The sequence below is a fragment of the Protopterus annectens genome, chromosome 4.part0 (genome assembly GCF_019279795.1).
Source record: "Protopterus annectens isolate FY-2018-M chromosome 4.part0, PAN1.0, whole genome shotgun sequence".
Lineage (NCBI taxonomy): Eukaryota > Metazoa > Chordata > Ceratodontiformes > Protopteridae > Protopterus > Protopterus annectens.
Genome location: NC_056733.1, coordinates 1,457,531,690 through 1,457,553,550, shown reverse-complemented (window position 1 = coordinate 1,457,553,550; position 21,861 = coordinate 1,457,531,690).

Genomic DNA, 21,861 nt, shown 5'->3' with positions numbered 1-21,861 from the left:
GATGTCTTTATGCAGAACTGGATTTGGCCAACATCATAAGGGATCCAAACAGCAGTAAGTAACACCGGTGGCCCTCAATCCATTCCATTACCCTATAAAGTCACAAGAGAGTAAGGGAAGGCTGGAAACCAATGAGCTGGTGGGTGATACAAGTGACTGTCCTACTCACAACAAATATATACAGCTGAGCAGAAGATGGACTTAGGGAGAAACGTCATTGCAATTACAGTTTAAACCTGCAACCCAGAAACTATCTGCAAAAAATAAATAAATAAAGTTTTACATTTTTGTCAGATAATATACTAGTAAATACATGAGATGTGAGGCAGGAGGGAGGGACCATCCAAGTGCAGGGGTCCATATCTCTTGTCTACTATGATTTAGAGTAAAGTGCTATTTTATTTCTGCTTTCAGATTTCTAATTTACTGATTTTCTGCAGTAAATCAGACCTTTAAAGGGTTCATACATTAATTAATGACTGAATAACTCCTATGCATAGATTCCTTTCATTAACTTTATGGGTGCTAGTGTCTGGAAACGTTCTGTTCTGAAAAATAAGTGCTCCTCTTTCTGACCATCTCCTTTGATTTTTTAAAGGACAGTGATACACTGTTAAGAGCTTGAGAGGGATGCAGGAGTCAGTAGTGGGAATCTGGGGACCCAACACATCAATGCACTACTACCAAAAACAGCACACATCAAAATCCTTTGTGATCACCTCACCAGGAAATGACCATGTACACAAAAACAATAACCGAGTGTCCATATTTATTAGCTGAAAAAACAGAAACAGGCAAATTAGAGTTTTGCATGGATGCAAGTCCCCCACATCCCGCACACCTATATGTGGAGTTGCATTCCCCACACCTTTTGCTACTTATATTGACTCATTCATGACACATCCAGACCATAGTTACTACATTTTTAACATAGCATAACCCCAGTGTGGAATTAAAATCAGACAACACAGTGATTTTGGTGATGTGGTTTCCAATATCTCCATATGAAAAATTTTAGAACAAACTGACCTGTATTACAAAGAACATAACACAAAAAACATTTCAAAGCCAAACTTCAGAAGCAGTTCTATAACCTGAACAAAAGTAAGGTTTCAAACTGCAGTACCTCTCTTTGATCAAGTTCCATTCTCATTTTTTTAACAATCTAGAGGTTAAGAATTCCCAACCCGATTATTTAAACTTTATTCTATTCATTTGTTAACTGGGTAAATCCACTAGACACAAGCCCTTTTTAGGAACTACCTGGGAGTACTGTGTGGGTAACAGACTTTCTAGGAATCACACAGGACTCAAATGGAGACTGGGGGACACAAACCCTGGGCTACAGGTGGAAGTACATTAACAGCTCATAACTTTAATCCACAGTGTTAAACTGACAAATGATTCATTATGTTGAAAATCTCTTTTTCCTTAGAAGCTCTAACATAACATCATTTAATACTGTCAGACAATACCTCCAAAACAAAAACAGTGCTTGCTCTTCAGAACACATCCACAACTTCTCTTTTTCCTTTCCTTCAGTCTTTCTGGCCCTAATATATTTGCACTTCTGCAGAATTTTACTAGACCCACTTCTTTCATTTCACCCATATATAAACAATATAACCCACACTGTTTTTAAAATAAGTCTCACTATTACCATCCAACTAGGTCCGTCTTGCCAGGAGCCCAGAAACCTAACTGCCAAAAGCATTTTCAATCCTACTCTTGAATATGTCCTTTGACTATGTCCTTTTTGTAATTTCCTTAACACTGCTCCCCTTCCGATATCCTTGAACAGACTGTACTGCTTCATTCTCCTTGCCAACTCACTCAACACTATAGTTTCTGCATCAAAAACACCAGCAGTTACAAAAAGATACAAAATCTAATTTACCAAATTTATTAGCCAACTTATTTTTCATGATGTTGTATCCCATCGCTATCATCTCAGAGCTCAATGGTTTGGTACCACTATTTTACAAAGGCTCCCTTTTTGCTCGTTTCTCATAAGGAAGTGCAAGTTAGAACCTGCTGTTAGGAACTATATACCATCTGAAATTATAACTTCCCTTCTGGTACTTCCCCTGTTTTTAGGAAAGCTTTCTGTAATCATGTCAGTAAATGTACCCTATATACATTTTTAATCATCCAGATTAACTCTCACCTGAAACCTTGACACCTTCCATTTCTTTTATTTTATTGTGAATCCTTGTCTGGCTGACTCTTTGTCATTCCCCATACAGTTTCACTTTATTTTGCTATTTGCTATTCTTTCATTTGACACACATTTATTTTCTCTTCCATCTATTCACTTCTCATCGCAAAGTTTGTGTATTAATCCTAATTTATTGGTTATCCTTAATTAGGAATATATTGAACTGTAATATATTACTATACATGTATGTAAACTTAATCCTAAATCATTATCTACTCTTTATTACAAATATGTTTAACTGTCTATATTACTACAAAGGCATGGAAGTGTCACCTATGCTTATGTAGTAATTTGTGTTCATATTCGTTAGGTAATATAATGTGAACTGGCTTTTTTGTTTGTAACCCATTTAATGTCTGAAAAGGATCCTTGGGCCATTGCTTACTATCCAGTTATCAAACATTTAAATAAAAAGAAGTAAAATTGCTTAAACTGTACTATATGAATCAGTAGTAAACAGAAAGAAACAATGTGGTAGTGGGCATACTTATTTTTATTTTAGTTTAGTTTTTTTTTTATTTTAGTTTTACCACCTCTTCAGATGATTGGCATACACTAAGTGTACAGTGGGCCTGATTTTTAAGGTATTTTCTCACTGTACCCCCACTCACTAATGCAATACTTCTGAGGTCATGCCAACTTGAAGTTAATTAAATAAATGTATTTGCCATTTCTCTGAGGTGGTGGGACCTTAGAGGTAATATGTGTTAAGATCAGGTATGGGGAGCCAGAGGCCTCATCTGACCACCTGAAAGGGGCACAAACTGCCAATATAAAATGTTACTTGTAAAACATGTATGTGTAATATTTAAAGTAATGGCACACCACCAGGTAGCAGAAATATGGTCGTGGTATGCAAGCTGCTGAACATTCAGAGTTGGCAAGCCAAATGTGAAGTAGCCAAATGGGATCCTGTCAAAAAAGCCACATTCTGAGATCTGCAAAAGGATCAGGTATAAAATTGTACGCAGTCCAGTTCAAAGCACCAGCAGTGGTTTTTGTGCATTACTATCAGTTTGACATAGTATCCTTGTCTTTCTCTCATTTCTCTACTGTATTTATTTTCTTTGTCTTCTACTGTTAGCTACTTGTCTGCACTAAAAGCAGCTTTACATTATAGTGACATATATTTGCCATTCACCTATACAGCATCCCCTAAGAACCTGCATTCAAAAGATTTGCTAGTGTATAATGGTTAAAGTGGTTATGTCTGAAACCATGTCTCGTGACAAAATGCACTGCTTTCAAAGGACATCACTGCAGGTGAAACAGCTTTTTTCTTTGGGCTGCAGCAACCTTTGAGTTAGATTACTTAAGGGTAGATGGGGGGGTTGTAGGGGTTGCTCCACACAAAAAACACGACTCAAATTTCACTTTAAACTATTTTTGAACACAGCTGGAATGTGGATTTTTAACCTTTGCAAATGTTAGATGGAGCCAAAGGATTCTAATCAATATACATTAAATTCATGTCATTGTTTTTCATCATCATTATTATGTATTTATTTTGAATGATATCTTTTATAGAGGTTCAGATTGGCTTCCATTCTCCCCAGTTTTAGGTGTGATTACATATCATCAAGCAAAACTACAAGTTAAGGGGTTATGGTAAAAACATTTATGTGTTTTTCCCTGATGCTGATTTATTTTACTACTTGTCCCTCCCCTGTAATTTTTCTCACAACCTTGGTCAGAATAGTCTTTGTTTCCAGGCATTCAGCATAACATAGATAAGGCATCTCAGTGCATGAGACAGGCATATTCTCTAATTAAAAATCACTTCCAGTACTTTGTTTTTCTGCCACTTACCAAGTAAACTCATCTGCAGGTGCAGGATTATTCAAGCCAAATATGTTTAAAACCTAGGAAAGACAGGAAGTATTACTCACTAATATCCTTGAAGTTCTGCTTACTTGCACTTCAGAAAAGTGATAAGTTCTGGACTTTAGTGATAAATTCGTACTGTGATTGACAGAATACTAATCTTTGCCTCTCAGCTGCATTTTGCATTAAGGTAACATACTCCTTCTCAAAGACAAGTGTAGAAAAATTAAACTGTTTTAATCTGTACTTGCATGCTCATTCTAAACAGAACATCACATGGTCATCATTGTAATTGTCTAGTCCTTTGGTCCTATAGCTTCCATGCAGAATATCCCTCATTGCTTCATTAAAAAATACATAATTACAACTGTGATCGTACTATTGCTACACTTTATTTCTTTCTTTTTTCAAATTATCTTATAGTGTAAATCTCTCTCTCTGTCTCTCTCTCTCTCCCAGATTTGCTGCATGTTCAGCTAAGCAATTAGAATCTTATTCTGGCAATGAAAATAAAATGGATTGCAGGAAGTACTGTAAACGATTACTTGTGATGCCGTCTTTCTTTTCTTTCTTTCATTTAGGCGACACAATGGCTAAAGACACAATGGCATGAGTTAATATCTGCTCAGGTAATTGAAGTCCTGGTGGATGTGGCAAACAAACCCCATCCATTGTTCGGCATACAGGTGGATTCAGCATGCACTGTACAGGCATAGAAGTAAACAATGATTTCTGAGGTGCAACATGTTGCCTTCTTTAAGTGCAATGCATGGTTTACTATCTGCAAATGCTGTAATATGATTCCCTATCAGTTCAGTAGGATGCAAGCTGACTTTCCTTTAGTCCTTAGCAAGGCAATATTAAAATCAGCTTGCAGCATCATCCAGGACATATCAGAGGAAATAAACATTAATGAAATACAAATGACAAGGGCCAACAAGAAGGTAACTTTATCTGAAGTGTATGTATATCTCATATTATTAGGTATCCAGTAAAACTGTATACATGACAGCACTGTAGTTCTAATAACATACTTATAAGTTATAACATGCATTTTAGATCTAATAACATACTTACGGATTATAACACAGACTAAAGGGACCATATCTATACATGTGTGAGGGAGATTACAAAAGCATAAGAACTCAGTATACAGTGCTACAATATTCGGCTATATCCCTACTGCCAAGTAGCATGTCAGTAACAGTTACTCAGGCATTACATCTAACAATGCAAAAGTCAAATTAATTGACTGTAGGATAGTGGATATTTCTCACTTCATTTGATCCTTTAATTATCTATGACTATTCTATACTTGGGACCACTGACATAAGTGATTGACAATTGTAATCACTCATCTTTGGTACTGGAAGACAAGAAGGATGTGGGTTCTGGTCCTACTCCAGGTGACTGGATTGCTGACATTGCAGTGCTACACTCCAGAATGGGTAATCCTTCGGAGAAGACGTTAAACAGAAGTCCTGTCTACTTGAGTTGCTGTTATGTCAGATGGATGTAAAAGATCTCACTGTACCAATTCAAAGGAGTAGGGGAAATTCTGTGATGCCCTGATCAGATTTCTCCTGGTAGTGTGGCTGTATCACTTAAGCATTTTTTACTGCGTTTCTGCACCATTTATAATATCATTGAGCTTGTGTCCTATAAGTTAAAATAAACAGAAAAGAGATGGGTTTTGTTGAATATAAAATGTAAAACTTCTAACATGTGAATTATAGTAAAGTTACAAAACTAGAGAATAGTGTATTGATTACTGAAGCTTTGGAATTGCCAGCATTTTCATCAACCTCACTTTTTTTAAGTAACAGCATTAGTGGATGTTTGGAGACTACACGATGACCTGGCCCAAATGTGAGACTATGTTTCATCACGTCTCTTTCTTTTCATTATTTTTGTCATTTCGCATTTGTCACTGTAATGACAACACAGCGCTTTCTATACTGATGTTTAAGTGGTTGATAATACTAGTATTAACAGCACTGGCAAATATGGTGTAACTCATCCACAAATCCCATGTGAAGCCTGCATTTTGTTATCAGAGAGTGGCCCAAAACTGAATAAGGCAGAAAGGAGATAAATAGTTAAATTGGGAAGTGAGCATTAGAGTGAATATCTGAAACTTAAAAGTTCAGGCCTGGGTTTCAACAGTTTGGACAGTTTTAAGTGAAGCTCCATAACAATAATTCTTACTAGCAGTGGTTATAATAATATCTCATACTAAGCTGGCTTCTCCCCCGTCCTTTAACAATGATGATGATATAATTGAAAGATTTCTATTATCAGTAGAACTTAGAGGAGAAAACAATACATTAATGTTTAAGAAAATTGTATCTATACTGGTGACAGACAATGAAAAAAAAACTGAGTCAATTGCTATAACTTTCTATGATATATTAAACTTTGTTAAAGCATATAAACAAGAACTGGAGTTAAAATGACATATGCAACCTGTCTATGAAATGTTTTCATGACTAGCTTAAAATGGCTAATCAAACCTTTTCTGAGAGTTAGGAAAAACATGTCAAATTATACAGGTACTGAAGGCAATCCTTTTATAAGCTACAGTTAGAATAAGGGCCATCTTTTCAATTAACAACATGCAGTCTTAACACTGGGTTAGTGAACATATCCTGTGTCAGTCAGTATTATGAATGATATAATGGCCACTATCAAAATGAGCCTAAATAGATAGCATTATGTTGTGATAATGAAGATGACTAGAAAGTGTCAGACATGGTGAGCTGAAGATACACAATGAAATGTCACCACACATCTAAGGTAGACTATAATGCATGCATAGTACATCCACTAAGACTGCTACTTTTGGGTAACCAAAACAGTAACACATCTGGTATGATGTCCCTTTCCAAATGATAACAGGACTTCTAGGGAGAGACCCTTGGAGTGGGAGATACCTATGCCATCTCCAAAAAAGGTGTCACTTCTACCCATCAACTTTTCATCCCTCTGGCTTTCTTCAAATCCCACTATCCAATCCCCTGTAGACCCGTGTTTTCCTCTTAAAGGTGAGAGGTGGCCCATTTATTATCCAGACGACCTGTCAGCTCCACAGCATATTTATTCCTTGGTCAGAGCATGAGCCTATCAGCCTATTCATTTCCCAGGAAGTCAAAGTAGTAAGCCAGGAACAGGATAACATACAGCCCTAATCTCTCTTAACCTAACCCTTTCCAGCTGGGGGTGTGACTCATGTTACAGCTGCATTCCATGAGAGATGCGTGCATGCATTATATACATGACAATTCCCCTTGACAACTAGAGTACAGAGTCACTCTGATCCATAGTACTTCCTGCCATACCTCTTTCTCTCCTATTTGGATTAGCACTACAACAGACCAGACTGTCTCCCTCCCTCTCACCCTACATCTCCCCAGATGGGTAAGTGTGCATTTGCCACTCTGTCCCACCCACCATACCTAGCCCTTCAAGCCTGTCATGCTACCTATTCAACATAGGTAATCTGGAGCATAGTTAAGGTTTTATCCCTGTATGTTACAGAATAGGGCTGGACATAAAAAAACTTTTTGACAATCTATATACACATTTATCAGTGCTGAAAACATGCCACAACATTATGACACCTATTTTGTACAAAGCATAAAAATATGTGCAAAAAATACAAAACCAATATTACTTGTAGTTTCACTTGCTGTACTTTAATATTTACTGTATTTTTTACTCTACCCCTTTATAAACTGAACCCTGTTCAACCAAAACAAAGGATGTCCTTCACTACTACTGCCTTCTTCACTTCATTTCAGAAAAGAAAATGCATCAGAATCTTAAATGAATATTAATGCACTATAAAAATATGCCAACTTTACTTGTGACATAGCTCAGATTACATTTCAGATTATTTGGAAGCCCTTCAATTAGCATGCATTGCATCATTTTTATTTCTTTCAAATACACATTTGTTACGCAAGTAAGCTTTTCAGGTGAAAAAATGTGCATTTGCAAGGGTAATACTGCAGAAATCAATAAAAAGAAAAGCCATTCAGCCATTTTCCCTCCCTTTAGTCTCTAGCAAAAAATAAGTAATAGTTCAACTGTTTTATTGCAGAAATGCTGAACAGCAACAAACATTAAAATGCAAACCCTGACATTATCTGTGCTGTATTTTGGTGCATTTGGATATCCTGCATGCAGTAGGTACAACACCAAAATTATTCCCACCAGTTAAATTGGTATTGAAAGCCAAAAGCCTAGCTGTGCCCTTCTTTTAATGCCTGCACACTCTTCTTGCTCTGCCAGTGCTAGTAACCCACAATGACTGCTGAAATGTTTCCCATGGAAGCAAAATTATGACTGGCTCTTGAGGTTGCAAAGCACACAGTTAGGATATGTGTCTAGATGTTTACATAGGTCAAGGTTCACTTAAGAGAATAGTAAAAATAAATCAGCACTTTTTATTCATAGCTTGAAATGATCTTGTAGATTATTTATAAGTGGCTAACAAATCAAAGGCTTAGGGAGATGGATAAAAAAATCTTAGAAATATAAGAATGTGATTTCTTGGTCATGTACTGGTTAAAGCTACCTCCAGGTTTATTTTCAGATCTAATGCAAGTTTCTGGTTGAACTCTGACTCAGAATATCAAATATTTACAAGATAAAAACTCACTAGTCAGGCAGGATTTGATGTTTGCAAAGTTCCGCCATATTTTTATGAGAATAATGTCCATAAGACATTCTTTGTGCTTCAGTTTCCATTTATGAACACAAAACTATCAACGTTGCTAGCACAACATATCATTTAAACCACAGGCTGTTATACTTGTAGAATAAAAATCATGAGCTCACAAAGTCAGCATAATTTTGAACCAAACAGCATCATTATGCAGATGCATCACTATGAATCAGCATGTTACAAATAACTGTCAGCATTTGCTGCTCTATAAAATTTGTAGGCATAGACTGCAAAGCAAGTACTATTTTTTATAAACTACATTAGTGCTTTTTACCACTTTGGGGGCACATTGCCTTTGCTTGGCCCTTACTTTCAGTGTATGTTATTCTTGTAGATATCATAAGTCATCAACAGACACCGTTAATGACTCTTTCCATTCTCAACATGCATCATAGCTTGATTATTTGTGTAATAACACAAAACTAGCATCAGCATTGCATATATTTTTTTAAATAGCATAATTTATTTATGTATTTATTATAGCAATAACCAACGCCTGGGTGTGGGTAATGCTGGATTTACCCACGGTTGGCGTAGTTTGGCCACGAGGGCGAAGCCCGAGTGACCAAACTAAGCCAACTGTGGGTAAATCCAGCATTACCCACACCCAGAAGTGGGTTATTGCTATTATACAATGACATTATTTAAGAAAAAAAATAATTACTTTTCTTAAATAATGGCATTGTATAATGTCTCCTTCCTGCCCTTCCGCAGCTCTCTGGTATTCTGCGGCAGTTCTGATGTACTGCGCATGCATATGCCTACGCAGTACATCAGAGCTGTGGGCAAAAGCAACGGAGAAAGCAAGATCTCCGTTGCTTTTTACTGTTTCGCTATGTTAAATGGGTTTAACATAGCGAGACAGCTTTAAAAAAAGCAACGGAGAATCTCTGTTGCTTATTTTAAAGCTGTCTATATTAAACCCATTTAACATAGCGACAGTTTGAAAAAGCAACAGAGAAAGCAAGATCTCCGTTGCTTTTTACAAACTGTCTCGCTATGTTAAATGGGTTTAACATAGCGAGACAATAAGCAACGGAGACCTCCGTTGCTTATTTTAAAGCTGTCTCGCTATGTTAAACCCATTTAACATAGCGAGACAGGTTTAAAAAAAAGCAATGGAGAAAGCAAGATATCCGTTGCTTTTTACACACTGTCTCGCTATGTTAAACTCCTTTAACATAGTGAGACAGTGTTTTAAAAAAGACTTATACTAATGGAAAAAGTCCGGGCGACCGGACCTTTTTCCATTAGTATAAGTTGATTTACAACGTGCACGCTGACCAATCATCGTGCACGTTTTGGAATATTAATGGGGGGTCATGGTATAAATAGCAATAACTCATGGCTGGGTGTGGGCAAAGCCAGCATTAGCCACACCCAGCTATGGGTTATTGCTATTATACAATGGCATTATCTAAGAAAAAAGTTACTTATTGTTCTTAAATAATGTCTTTGTATAACAGAGCCATGGTGCTCTTCCATTTTTTCCCCATGTCATGGAGCCTTCTTGATTTACTGTGCATGCGTATGGGACTTACATTCCCACACTTATGCAGTACGAGTGCTTTGGAAAGGAAGCACAGGAGAAAGAAATATCTCTGTTGCTTTTTTTAATTAAAAAAATAAATAAAAAATGAAATCCAGAACCATTCAGATGTATAAGAGAGACAGGGCAGAGAAAATAAAAGGACAATCAGGTACATTTTATCTGATTTTTCTTGTATTTTCTCTGTCCCATCTCTCTCATACCTGTTCATATTTCCAAAGTTTATTTCATTTTTTTTATTTAAGAAAACTGGAAAACTCTGTAGCATATATAAATAGAAAAAAGTCCGGGTGACCAGACTTTTTTCTGTTGGTATGGTGCAGCGGTTAGCATTGTCACCTCACAGCAAGAGGTTCTCCAGTTCGATCCTTGGCTGGGGTGCCTTCTGTGCGGAGTCTGCATGTTCTCCCTGTGGTCACGTGGGTTTCCTCCAGGTGCTCTGGTTTCCTCCCACATCCCAAAGACATGCTGTAGGTGCATTGGATACTCTAAATTGGCCATAGGAATGAGTGCGTGCATGTGTGTGCCTTCTGTAGAAGGTTGGGCCTGGTAACTTGACACCGTAAAACTCCACTGCCAATCATGAGCGGACAGTTGATCCACTGTGGTGACCCCTAACCGGGAAAAAGCCGAAAGAAGAAGAAGATATACCCGATTTTACAATGGGCACACTGGTTGGACTGACCCATCAGCATGCACATTTTTGAATGTTAATGGCCAGTCATTGTATGATTGCTTATATTAGGCATGCAAAAGACTGAATTATTTCAGCCAGGAGTGAATGATACTGTACCAGGATGCAATGTGCGGACTCAGTTGCAAGTAACTTTGTCGACTGTGCTTTAGCTGACAAAGTTAACTGATACGTTTTTTGATCAAAGGCAGTTCTGTCTGACTGACAGAAATGTCAATGTTAGGTACATTGTCTTTTTATGTGCCGTACGAGATGTCCTTGTATGAAAATAAGTCTTTGTTTTTTCTAATGCTAAATCTTTACACTATACCAAAGTTTTGGCATTGGGGGTAGAAGTTTATGTGTGAGTATGTGTAAAATAGGGTTAGAGTAATGTTTAGGTAAGGGAATGGAGGTTGGGGTTAGGGGCAGTGGCAAGTTCAGAGTTAGCACACATGAGTAAGGTGGTTCAAGAGGACTAAGTCCCCACTCTTGTCCATTCTTGTTCATGTCTACTGACCCTAACTCTGCAGCTGCCCTAATCCCAACCCTAAACATTGTCTTATGAAAGACTTATCACTATTCACAAAAGGTATATCTAAAGGTACTGTTAGGTTTTACAATTTTTTCATTTTTTTATTGGTCACAAAAGAAAAGTCTTTGTTTTCCTTTTCTGATCAGTCTAGTTACAATAATTTTTATGCTCAGTGTTAGCTGGGCTTAACATGCTAAAACTGGTATAATGTGCTTCTGCACATCCATGTTAGGGGATATAATGAATAACTCAGAGCTATCTGATGTCTTTTTGTATAATGCAATTCTTCATTCTAATGTGTTACGGACAAGTATGCACTGCAGAAGGAAATGGCACATGTGTCACAGTTAGTGTGTGACAAAATAATGACAAAGAACCTGAAAGGTAAGAGATACAGAACAGTGATTTGACCAGTGACACTGTATGACAAAGAAACTGAAGGAATAATGGCAGAGCAGAAGGGGAAGCCTGACATGATGAAGATGAACTGCTTGAGACAGATAGTAGGATGCATACTGATGGCCAAGCAAATAAATGAGGACATCAGAGCAGAAATTTAAGTAACCCAATTGGAGAGAAAGTCAAAGAGAACAGACCACTGTGGTTTGGTCACATGTGCAGAAAAGACAATTTGTTAAATCAGATGTGGGAGGGACAGGAAGAAGGCAATAGGAAGCAAGAGGAGATGAGGGGGTCCAGCCGAAAGATTGATGAACCGTGTGACACAAGACCTGCAAAGTCGAGCATGACTGTCTAATTGAGAGAGGTGGCATCAGTTGACTCGACACCCTGACCTCATGTAACAATGTGAAAAAGGGGTTGATGATGACAGTGACAGTTACGCTTGGAAAACTAAAAAAAACTTCCGACTTCTGAATTTTTGAGGCAGAACCTCAAAAACTTCACCTGAGTTTCTCTGATCGAACATCCACTTGTTCACTGGAGAAAAAAATGTAGCATTGCTAAATCAGTCCTTTGGACCAGGTACAGTGTGACATGAGAAAATGGGCTATACCAGTTCATGGGCAAATGCATTGATTAAACCTTGAGCTACACAAACATATGAACATAGAGATCATCACCTTGCATGACTACATATCCTAAAAGCAAAACAAAATCTTACCTTGCATCAATTCTCAAAGAAGAAACAAGAATTGTTTAAGGAAGGAGTGAATTACTCTATACCAGGACGTAATGTAGTGACTCACAGCTATCAGATGTGTTTTCATATCATGTATATCTAGTACCAATGTGTTGCAAGCATGTATGCACTACACTTAAAAAAAAATTACACCCTTTTGTTTCTCCTCTGTAACTTGAGTTGCAGTTATATTTCACAGTGCTCTGCCAGGAATTCAAGGCCTTAACTATGTGGTACCCGTTTACATCATAACAGTCTGTCGTTATTTCAGACCTTGTGAATGCAAGTGGGGATCAAAGGAATGACAATTGTCAGCATGATGTTTGAGAAAGAAAGACATGGGATATCTTATATTCTACAGAAAAAGAACATAATTGAAATTTTTATTAGGTTTTATTCTCCAAAAACTCAGAATTTTCATAGCATTATGGAAAAGTGCATTCTACTTTCTCTGGAGGGGATGAGGACATAGGCAGACAAGCCATTAGTGCTTGTGATACCTATTCCAACACCAGAAACAGCTTCCAATGGCTACATGCCAAAGTCTGGTAATTCCTGAGTCCCAGCACCTGGTAACGACCCAAGAATTCAAAGGCAGAGCACAAAAATACTCAATGAAGTCATCCCATGCAGGAAATAAAAATAAGAGCTCTGTAAACTCAACCGGCAAATGTGTGGTTTCCATGCTGCTGAATAAAAACAAATGTATAAAATTCTATTACAATTAAATGCCCCCTTACATGTCCACACATGAATTACATGACATATCCAGTTATGAATTACATGCACATGTGGGTGTGTGACTATGGCATGTTTTTATAGAACTTCATAACATTTTATCAAGTAAGATGTACAGCAGCACAAGTCACTCAGAGCACTAAGCAGGATGTTTTCAAATGTGAATATAGATAGAGACTGCTTTATACAGAATGTTCTGAAACATATTTTCTCCTCAATTATTGTACATACGACACATGTGGCATCATATGATGACATAGTACAATAGAAATTCCACCATAGATGTGTTAAATATTACTTACATGTTTTCATGTGTATTGTAGAAGCACAAATACAAAACATGTCCTCTTCAGTTTTTTTTTTCTGCAATGACTTTGGGTTGATGGTATTATTGTAGTAAATAGCATAACTGTAGCTATAACAACTGTATGGATATGTTGTGTTCACAGGCTGTTCTGTTGTACAGTAAAATCTTCAGTCCATGATAAATATTCTATAACACTGTGTCATACAACTGGCAACATTTGTCTATATCTTCTTAGACAGGAAGGGTATAAAGAGATAAAAGTACATGATGGTTTCTATCGCTGATGTATATAGGGCTAAGAAGAGACATCTCCTACCAAAAGTATGTAAGTGTATTGACTAGGTATATTATTAAAATGAAGTATTGCACTGTAGTAGGCTTACATTTCCTTTATAAACTACCCTGAAAATATGCTCCAGCAAATAGTGTTAAACCTGTATATTGTCATATGGGTTTGAGACATACAGACAGAAGTAAAAACAGGAGTATGTAGGAAAACTGAGGTAACTTTAGTCAAACCCCTTATAATACCCCCCCCCAAATATTGTGACTTGGTTTTCTCAAAACAATTTAATTAAATGTGCCACTGTCAGAACCAGTTGAAAGTGTTTTACTCTTAAGATAATGTTACATGGTAGTATGACTGTGTTCTTAGTTTAATAACAAACAGGAAAAAAGTGCTTTCTGTTCCAAATGGGACTAAAATAAACACAGCACTTTCATAAACAAAAAAAAAAGAACTTTAATTACAGCAAAAAATGTGTCAGTTAAAGACTTCATCAAAAATAAAAAATTATTAGTTTTTTTTTTCTTTTTCTTTGTTATTCAATTTCATTTTGTTAACACTGCTTTTTTTTCTTTTTATTTATTGGTTCCGTTTTTTTTTTTTACTGTGTTCTTAGTTTATATGAGTAAATAATGTGGTGGATGAAGCCACCATGGGGGTTATGAAGAGTATAGCCCCCATTTAACTGAAAAGTAAAATGTACAACTTTATATGCTCAAAGTGATGTCATGTCAGTGTTTATTCAGAAGAAGGGAATGATTTTAATGTTGAATGTCCCTTTTATAGTTGGTGTCCTACAAGATAGTTTTTTAAGTAGTAGCAGTGAGTTTTCAAAGTTTTGAGTTTCCTACTTTAGAAGATTTTTCTGTTTTTAGTTTAGTGGTTTCTCTTATATGGTTTTTGTTTTCTGATTTATGCATAGAAATAGGAGGCAAAGCACAGTGCATCTACACTTGAAAAATCACATTACTTCCAAAAACGCAAAGCAATAGCTATCTTACCTTTAGTCTTTTAGAGGGTGTGTAAGTAAATGTTATATTTTTAATATGGTTTTAAGGTACAGCTGTCGCTAGTATATTTTGAAAAGGCATTGGCCAATAAGTGTTATCCAAAGTTTTTTTTGGGATTGAGTTTTAAGGAAAATAATGTCTGATTAATGCTTTATGTTACTGCAAAAATTAATAAGCAATTGTTTTATACAGAAACTTGTTTTGAAGGAAATCATGCAATGAAGATAAGTACTATGACAGTTAAAAACTGTTTTCATTGGCCTGGGGAGGACCTTATTGTGCAAAATGGTTCAAATATGCAAAAGTAAATAGTAAAAGAATTGTAGAAATCACTTGCACTATTTTACTTTTCCGTGTTTTTTTTTTTAATTAATCATGCAATAGTGCTAAACTAAACTAATGACTGTTGGCATTTAATAATGTGTGTGGATAAGATTTTACAGCATTAAAGAGCTGCTTTGTAGGTAGTGTAGAGATTTTAGTGGATGAGGAGGGTCTAGCTTTACAACAGTAAGGAGCAAATGTTTGTATTATGGTGGGCAGAAGGGGAAGATCAGTTTGATAAGCAATGCTCAGAACCAAGTGCAATGGCTAATGATCTGTAAATGTTAGTTGTATATTATGGGTTAATGGGATTAGGAACATGTATTATAGGGTGATTGTGAATTAATATACAGTTTAATATTATCATATGGAACTTTAACATGCCTAATGACGAAAGGTTTGAGAAAGGACCCTGGCCTTGTTTTGGGGTTGTGAGGATGGATGGATGAGATATGTGTCTGGTGCAAGCTGATGACAATTGTATTGGTAGAAATGGGGAGGAGGAGAAGAAGATGGTTAGAAGGGGGTATACATATGAGTGAATAAGAAAAGTAAGTTCTTCGAGTCACATACAGGTAGGGAAATTAAGGTAGGGAGCTGGATTAATATGGTACCTAGATTAGGCATAGAGGTGCAGGCAGATTGGTTCAAAGTGATGATCTACTTAGGCCAAGGGTAGTGTTTTTATGCTGGAATAAGATACCTAAATATCCAGGAACTCCATCTCCAGATAAGTGACAGGTAGGACTGTTAGGATGGAGGAGGTGAAAATGTTTGTCTTGGAATGTGGAGGGAATTAATAGCCCTCTTAAAAAGGAGACAATCTCATATAAGTTGCTACATGAGAAAGTGGAAATAACATTCTTGTAGGAAGCCACAGAAGGGGAAGACTGGTGGTTTGAGGATCAGGGGATTGTCAATGATTATGGGTGGATTGTGTTAAGGGATAGAAGAGAGAGTGATGATATCAGTTAGGAATATTGTGGAGTGGATGTGATAAAGGTATGTTGTGGGGGGGGGTCAATAGTAGGGCAGGGAATGTGCAACAGTTAGTCCGAATCCAAACCAGTTACAAGTGGCATCCCACAGGGCTCAGTTCTGGGACCTCTCTTGTTTGGTATATACTTCTCTGAGGTTCAGGCTAACACGGGGGATTATGGCTGACAAAGTTCGCAGATGACTGCAAACTGGGGGCCATAATCGAATCTCCAGCTGACACAAGCATCCTCCAAAAGGGTCTCACAGAGATGGATGCTTGGTGCCAGAGCCACGGCCTCAAGCTAAATGCTAAAAAGTGCATAGTCATCCCCTTTGGGAAAAACAAGGTGCCCACAAATTACCACATAGGTGGTAATCCATTAAGTATGGAAGAAGTAATTAGAGATTTGGGGACCAACGTAGATAGCAATCTCTCCTTTGATAATCACATTGCCAAAGTGGTTAGAAGGACCTTCTATATAGCCCACCTTATCACGAAAGGGTTCGCATCTAGATTTAGAGAGGTCATTGTGCCCCTCTACTCGTCACTCATTAGGCCCATAATTGAATACAATGCCCCTTTTGGGATGTAGCTTACCCGACACCTGCAGCAACTGGAGAGACCCCAAAAGTACCTCACCAAGAGGATCATGGGCTACAAACAGATGTCCTATGCAGCTCGACTAAAGAAACTCCAGCTCTACTCAGTTGCTTACCGCCTACTCAGAGGCAATCTATGCCTGACGTACAAAGCCATGTAAAGCCCAGAATTAATGGACATGCTCCACCTCAAAAAATCCAAGTCCCTTAGAGCTACACACTCCAGGGACCTAAACCTCAGCACAAAAATAAATAGGACATGCTGGAGGGACAGATTCATTTCCCAGAGGCTCCCCTCACTCTGGAATAGAATCCCAATTCATGTTAGACATAGCCCTCGCTGACCCTCTTCAAGCAAAATTAGGACGCGTGGATGGGAAATCGCAAATTCACCCCTGGGATCTCTCCTGTGTCCCTGCTAGACAGAGGCACGGTAAACTAATCTTAAAATGGTACCTGCTGTGACCTACTTTACAGAGGCACAGTAGGCTAATCTAATAGGAGGCAGAAGCCAAATACACTCTGGCTAGGCTTATAAATGCCCTAGGGCAGATAGCCTAGTATCTACCTATGAACCTATGAACCTATTATGGTCACAACATCAACAGGGTATTTGGTTGTGTACAGGATGGCTTTTGATAGAGTATATAAGGCAGAGGACAAAATTATTTGGGGTGGGTATTTCAATGTGGCATTGTGGTTGGATTTAAGCAGATTGTGTGGAATGACTGAATTTCATAAACAATGTCAGGAGATTTTGAAAGATGGAATGGAGAGACTAGGTTTGGTGAACATTTTGAGGGAGAAGTGGGGTTATTTGATGCAGTTTACATTTAGCAAGGATTAATGTACATATGCAAGTAAGCTAGATAGAATTTTAGTTGGGTACAAGTTGGAGGAGGTTTGCATGCCAGAGTGAGGTGTATGGGACTGTGCAATGGTATTGCTCGTGTAGAAGATCACTGAATGGGTGAAAGGAGTTCTAGGCAGAATCCAGGGAAATGGCATGAAGAATGCAAGCTGGATCTTGATTCAAGTTTATTGGTTACATTGGATGTTAAGAGCCTGTTCATTTCCATTCCTAATGACTATGGACAGGAAGCCATTAGGTATATATTGAATCATATTAGCAGCATTAGTAGGAATGAACAAGTGTTATTGAACACCCTTTTGGATTTAGTCCTTAATAACAATGTACTTATGTATAGGGAACAGCATTTCCTACAGCAATGGGGTGTAGCCATGGGGACTCCTTGTGCTAACACCTATGCCAATCTGGTTGTACATTTCTGGGAGTCCTCATGTTTATTCCAACACTCTAGCTTCTCCAAAGTACTTCTTTATAGAAGGTTTGTGGATGATATTCTCGTCTTGTGGGAGGGGACGGTCCCAGAGCTCCATGCCTTTATAGAAGAGCTTGAATTGACGACAGATTTCTTAAGGTTTACTATAGACTTTTCTGTTACTCATGTACATTTTCTAGATGTTACCATCAGTAAAAACATGGATGGGGGACTATCTACTACTCTATACAGAAAACCATGTTGGAAGAACAATATCCTTAGGTTTGATAGCATGCATCCCAGATTCACATTTAGGAATATTGTCAAGATTCAGTTCACTAGGATCAACAGGTTATGTGATGATTCAGAGATGTTATTGCTAGAATATCAGAAGTTGGAACAGTTGTTCCTTGATAGAGGATATGATCCTGAGATGATACACAAGATTAAGAAAGCTTTTGTATGCAGGGATGATCTTAGTATAGAAACAGGAAAGTCTATGAGGCTGTTTGGATCTGCCCCTTCTATGTATAATACACACAGGGTTAATGTTATCCTGAATTTCACTAGTGATATTAAAAACATAATAGGGATCATTTCTAAAAACTGGAATATCCTTACAACTGATAGAGATATCACCAAGATAGTTGGCCCCCATCCAACCTTCACATATAGGAATTGTAAGAGCCTTAAGAGAATCCTATGCATAGAAAAACTAGGTGGATCTATTCAACATACAACTTTGAGTCAACAGAGATTGGGTACCTACCCATGTGGTAGATGTAATATGTATACCTGGATTTCTCCTATACAATCTTTTACACACCCTACTCTGAAATATACTTTTGAACCTAAACATACAGCCAGCTGTGATGATATGAATATTATTTACATGGCCAATTGTAGGTCATGTAAAGCCTTCTATGTAGGTATGACCACGAGACGGCTCAAGGACAGGATCTATGAGCATATATATGAAATCAAGAAATCTGACACTAAGAATGCCTTAGCCAAACATATCCTGGAATATCCAGGACATACTTTTGGTTTTAAAGTTTTACAAAAGAAATGTCTTGATGTTAGAAAAGGAGACAACTTTTGTGAATTAGAAAACTTAGAACTGAGTTGGATTCTTAGATTGAAGGCACATCATCCCCCAGGCCTCAACTCATATGTTAGTATTAGATCAGCACTGAAGATGAGGAGATAACTTACATTTTCACATTTTATTTTGTGTCAGCTTTGGCCCGTATTTTGATTCCATGTACTTTCTAGCATCAGCTGCCATCTATAGGAGGTGTTCCTCTTTCATTATATTCATCCCTACATGATATTTAACTTCATTTCCAGATAGTGTTGATCAGTGAGGCTTTGTGACCCCTTCTTTTGAGGTATTTCATCAAGAGTTCATACAGATACTTGGGTGTTGTATTTAACCATCTTGATTTTCTACACATTATGATAGTAACACTACTACTTTTAGTGATGTTAGTTATGTACTTGCATATATACCTTTATACATATATATATATATTTATTCAGGAATATGTCCACACTTGTGTTTCAGCCTCCTTTTTTGCAAGGTTGACATAACATGCTTATTTTAAGCATTTTAAGTATTTTTTAAGTTTGTTATTTATATCTATTTTTCTATATAACAGTACTGTATATAATATGTATATAATGCATATAACGTTATTTATTAGAAAGATGTTTTTATTTATTTAGTTACAGGCCAGTTTCTCCTTGATTGTTATATTAATTTATATACACCAGCATTGCTGTTTCATATTGTTATCCACTATGCCTGATGTTGTTTTTAACAAAGATTTCTTAGTATATTAGGGGCTGTTGAATTATTTGTAGTGTTTTTATGAGCTTTTTTTCATGTTTCATGACACAAGTTAATTGCTAGATAGCTAGCTCCTATACGCAAGTTTTTAAGTGTGTTTGGTGCTAAAAATATGTATATATTTTATTTTTTAACATTGGATGAATACTATAGATGCAGTTGTATTCATTGAAAGGAGTGAACTGATTGATTAATTGTTTAATTGACTAATTGATTTTCTGATAGGAGTAGCTACTTTAGCTAGGTATATAAATGAAGCTTGCTCCTTTGTGTATTAGATCTGAAGAAGCATGCAGTAGTGCATGCGAAAGCGCTCATCTTTTATGTTATTTTCTTCCTAATAAACAGTGAATCCTTCGTGGTGGCCTCTTTCCATTTTTATGCTATTGGATTTGTTTTTTGTTGGAAGAGACCTTTAGGAGCCAGGACTGTTTTAAGGTTTATCTGATAGAGTATATAAGGCAGAGGACAAAATTATTTGGGGTGGGTATTTCAATGTGGCATTGTGGTTGGATTTAAGCAGATTGTGTGGAATGACTGAATTTCATAAACAATGTCAGGAGATTTTGAAAGATGGAATGGAGAGACTAGGTTTGGTGAACATTTTGAGGGAGAAGTGGGGTTATTTGATGCAGTTTACATTTAGCAAGGATTAATGTACATATGCAAGTAAGCTAGATAGAATTTTAGTTGGGTACAAGTTGGAGGAGGTTTGCATGCCAGAGTGAGGTGTATAGGACTGTGCAATGGTATTGCTCGTGTAAAAGATCACTGAATGGCTGAAAGGAGTTCTAGGCAGAATCCAGGGAAATGGCATGAAGAATGCAAGCAAAGTGGTTGCAGGCCACTGTGGTTTGGTTTATTGATAAAAAGAGGAATAAAGAGGGGAAATATGGAAGTAGAAGGGGGACAGACTCAAACCTGCTTGGAGAACACAGATTATCAGTTTCTAGAGTAACATGAATAAAAGAAAATAGGATCATACAGGGAACTGGAAAAGGATTTAACTTGATTGCAGTAGCTGATGGGAATTCTGATAAGGAGGACTAAAATATGTAAGATGAAATGGTGGCTGAAAGAGTTAGAAAAAGCATATATAGTAATAGAGTTGGGAAGGTTTGGAATCCAGTGCAGAGTAGGGGTGAGGTGGAGTCAAAGTTGTTAATGTGGAAAGTGAAAAAAACAGAGCAGATAAGCTTCAGTGTCAGATATAAAGGGGCAAGTAGTAAAACTGTGGTAGCTAACAGGGATATAAAACAGGTTTTCATAGAGGTGTATGTGGCGGTATATATGAAAGTTGAGTAGCAAACAGGTTTGTAAAATAGAGGTGAAATGTGGTGAAGGAGAAGAATAGAATATCTCCGCACACTGATATTCAGATAGGAGAAGTTGTGGAGGCTGTTAGACAAACGACAGAAGGTAAGAAAGGAAATCCTAATAGTTCTCCTATTAACTTTTACAAAATGGTGGGTTTTGAGGTTGGTCCTAGCTTAGTTAATTTAGTTAATAACTAAGATTAATTTGTTAGACGTGATGTAATTTAAGGTTGCTTTATTTGTTTGTTCAGTTAGTAATATGCAAATTATCCTCCGGCCTTCTGTTTTTGGCATGCATACTAAATGTGGTGGAAAAGACTCAGAATTGTCATTTGAGAAGTTTCTCCATGCTATGATTTTCAAATTTTTGATATAATTCTTTATTTGAAGATTGCTATATATTATAGATTCTGTGTATGTATTTTCCTTTTTTGGCTGTGTAAAATAAATAAAAATGATTTAAAAAAAAGAACCTCTGTACATCAGCATTCTACAAAT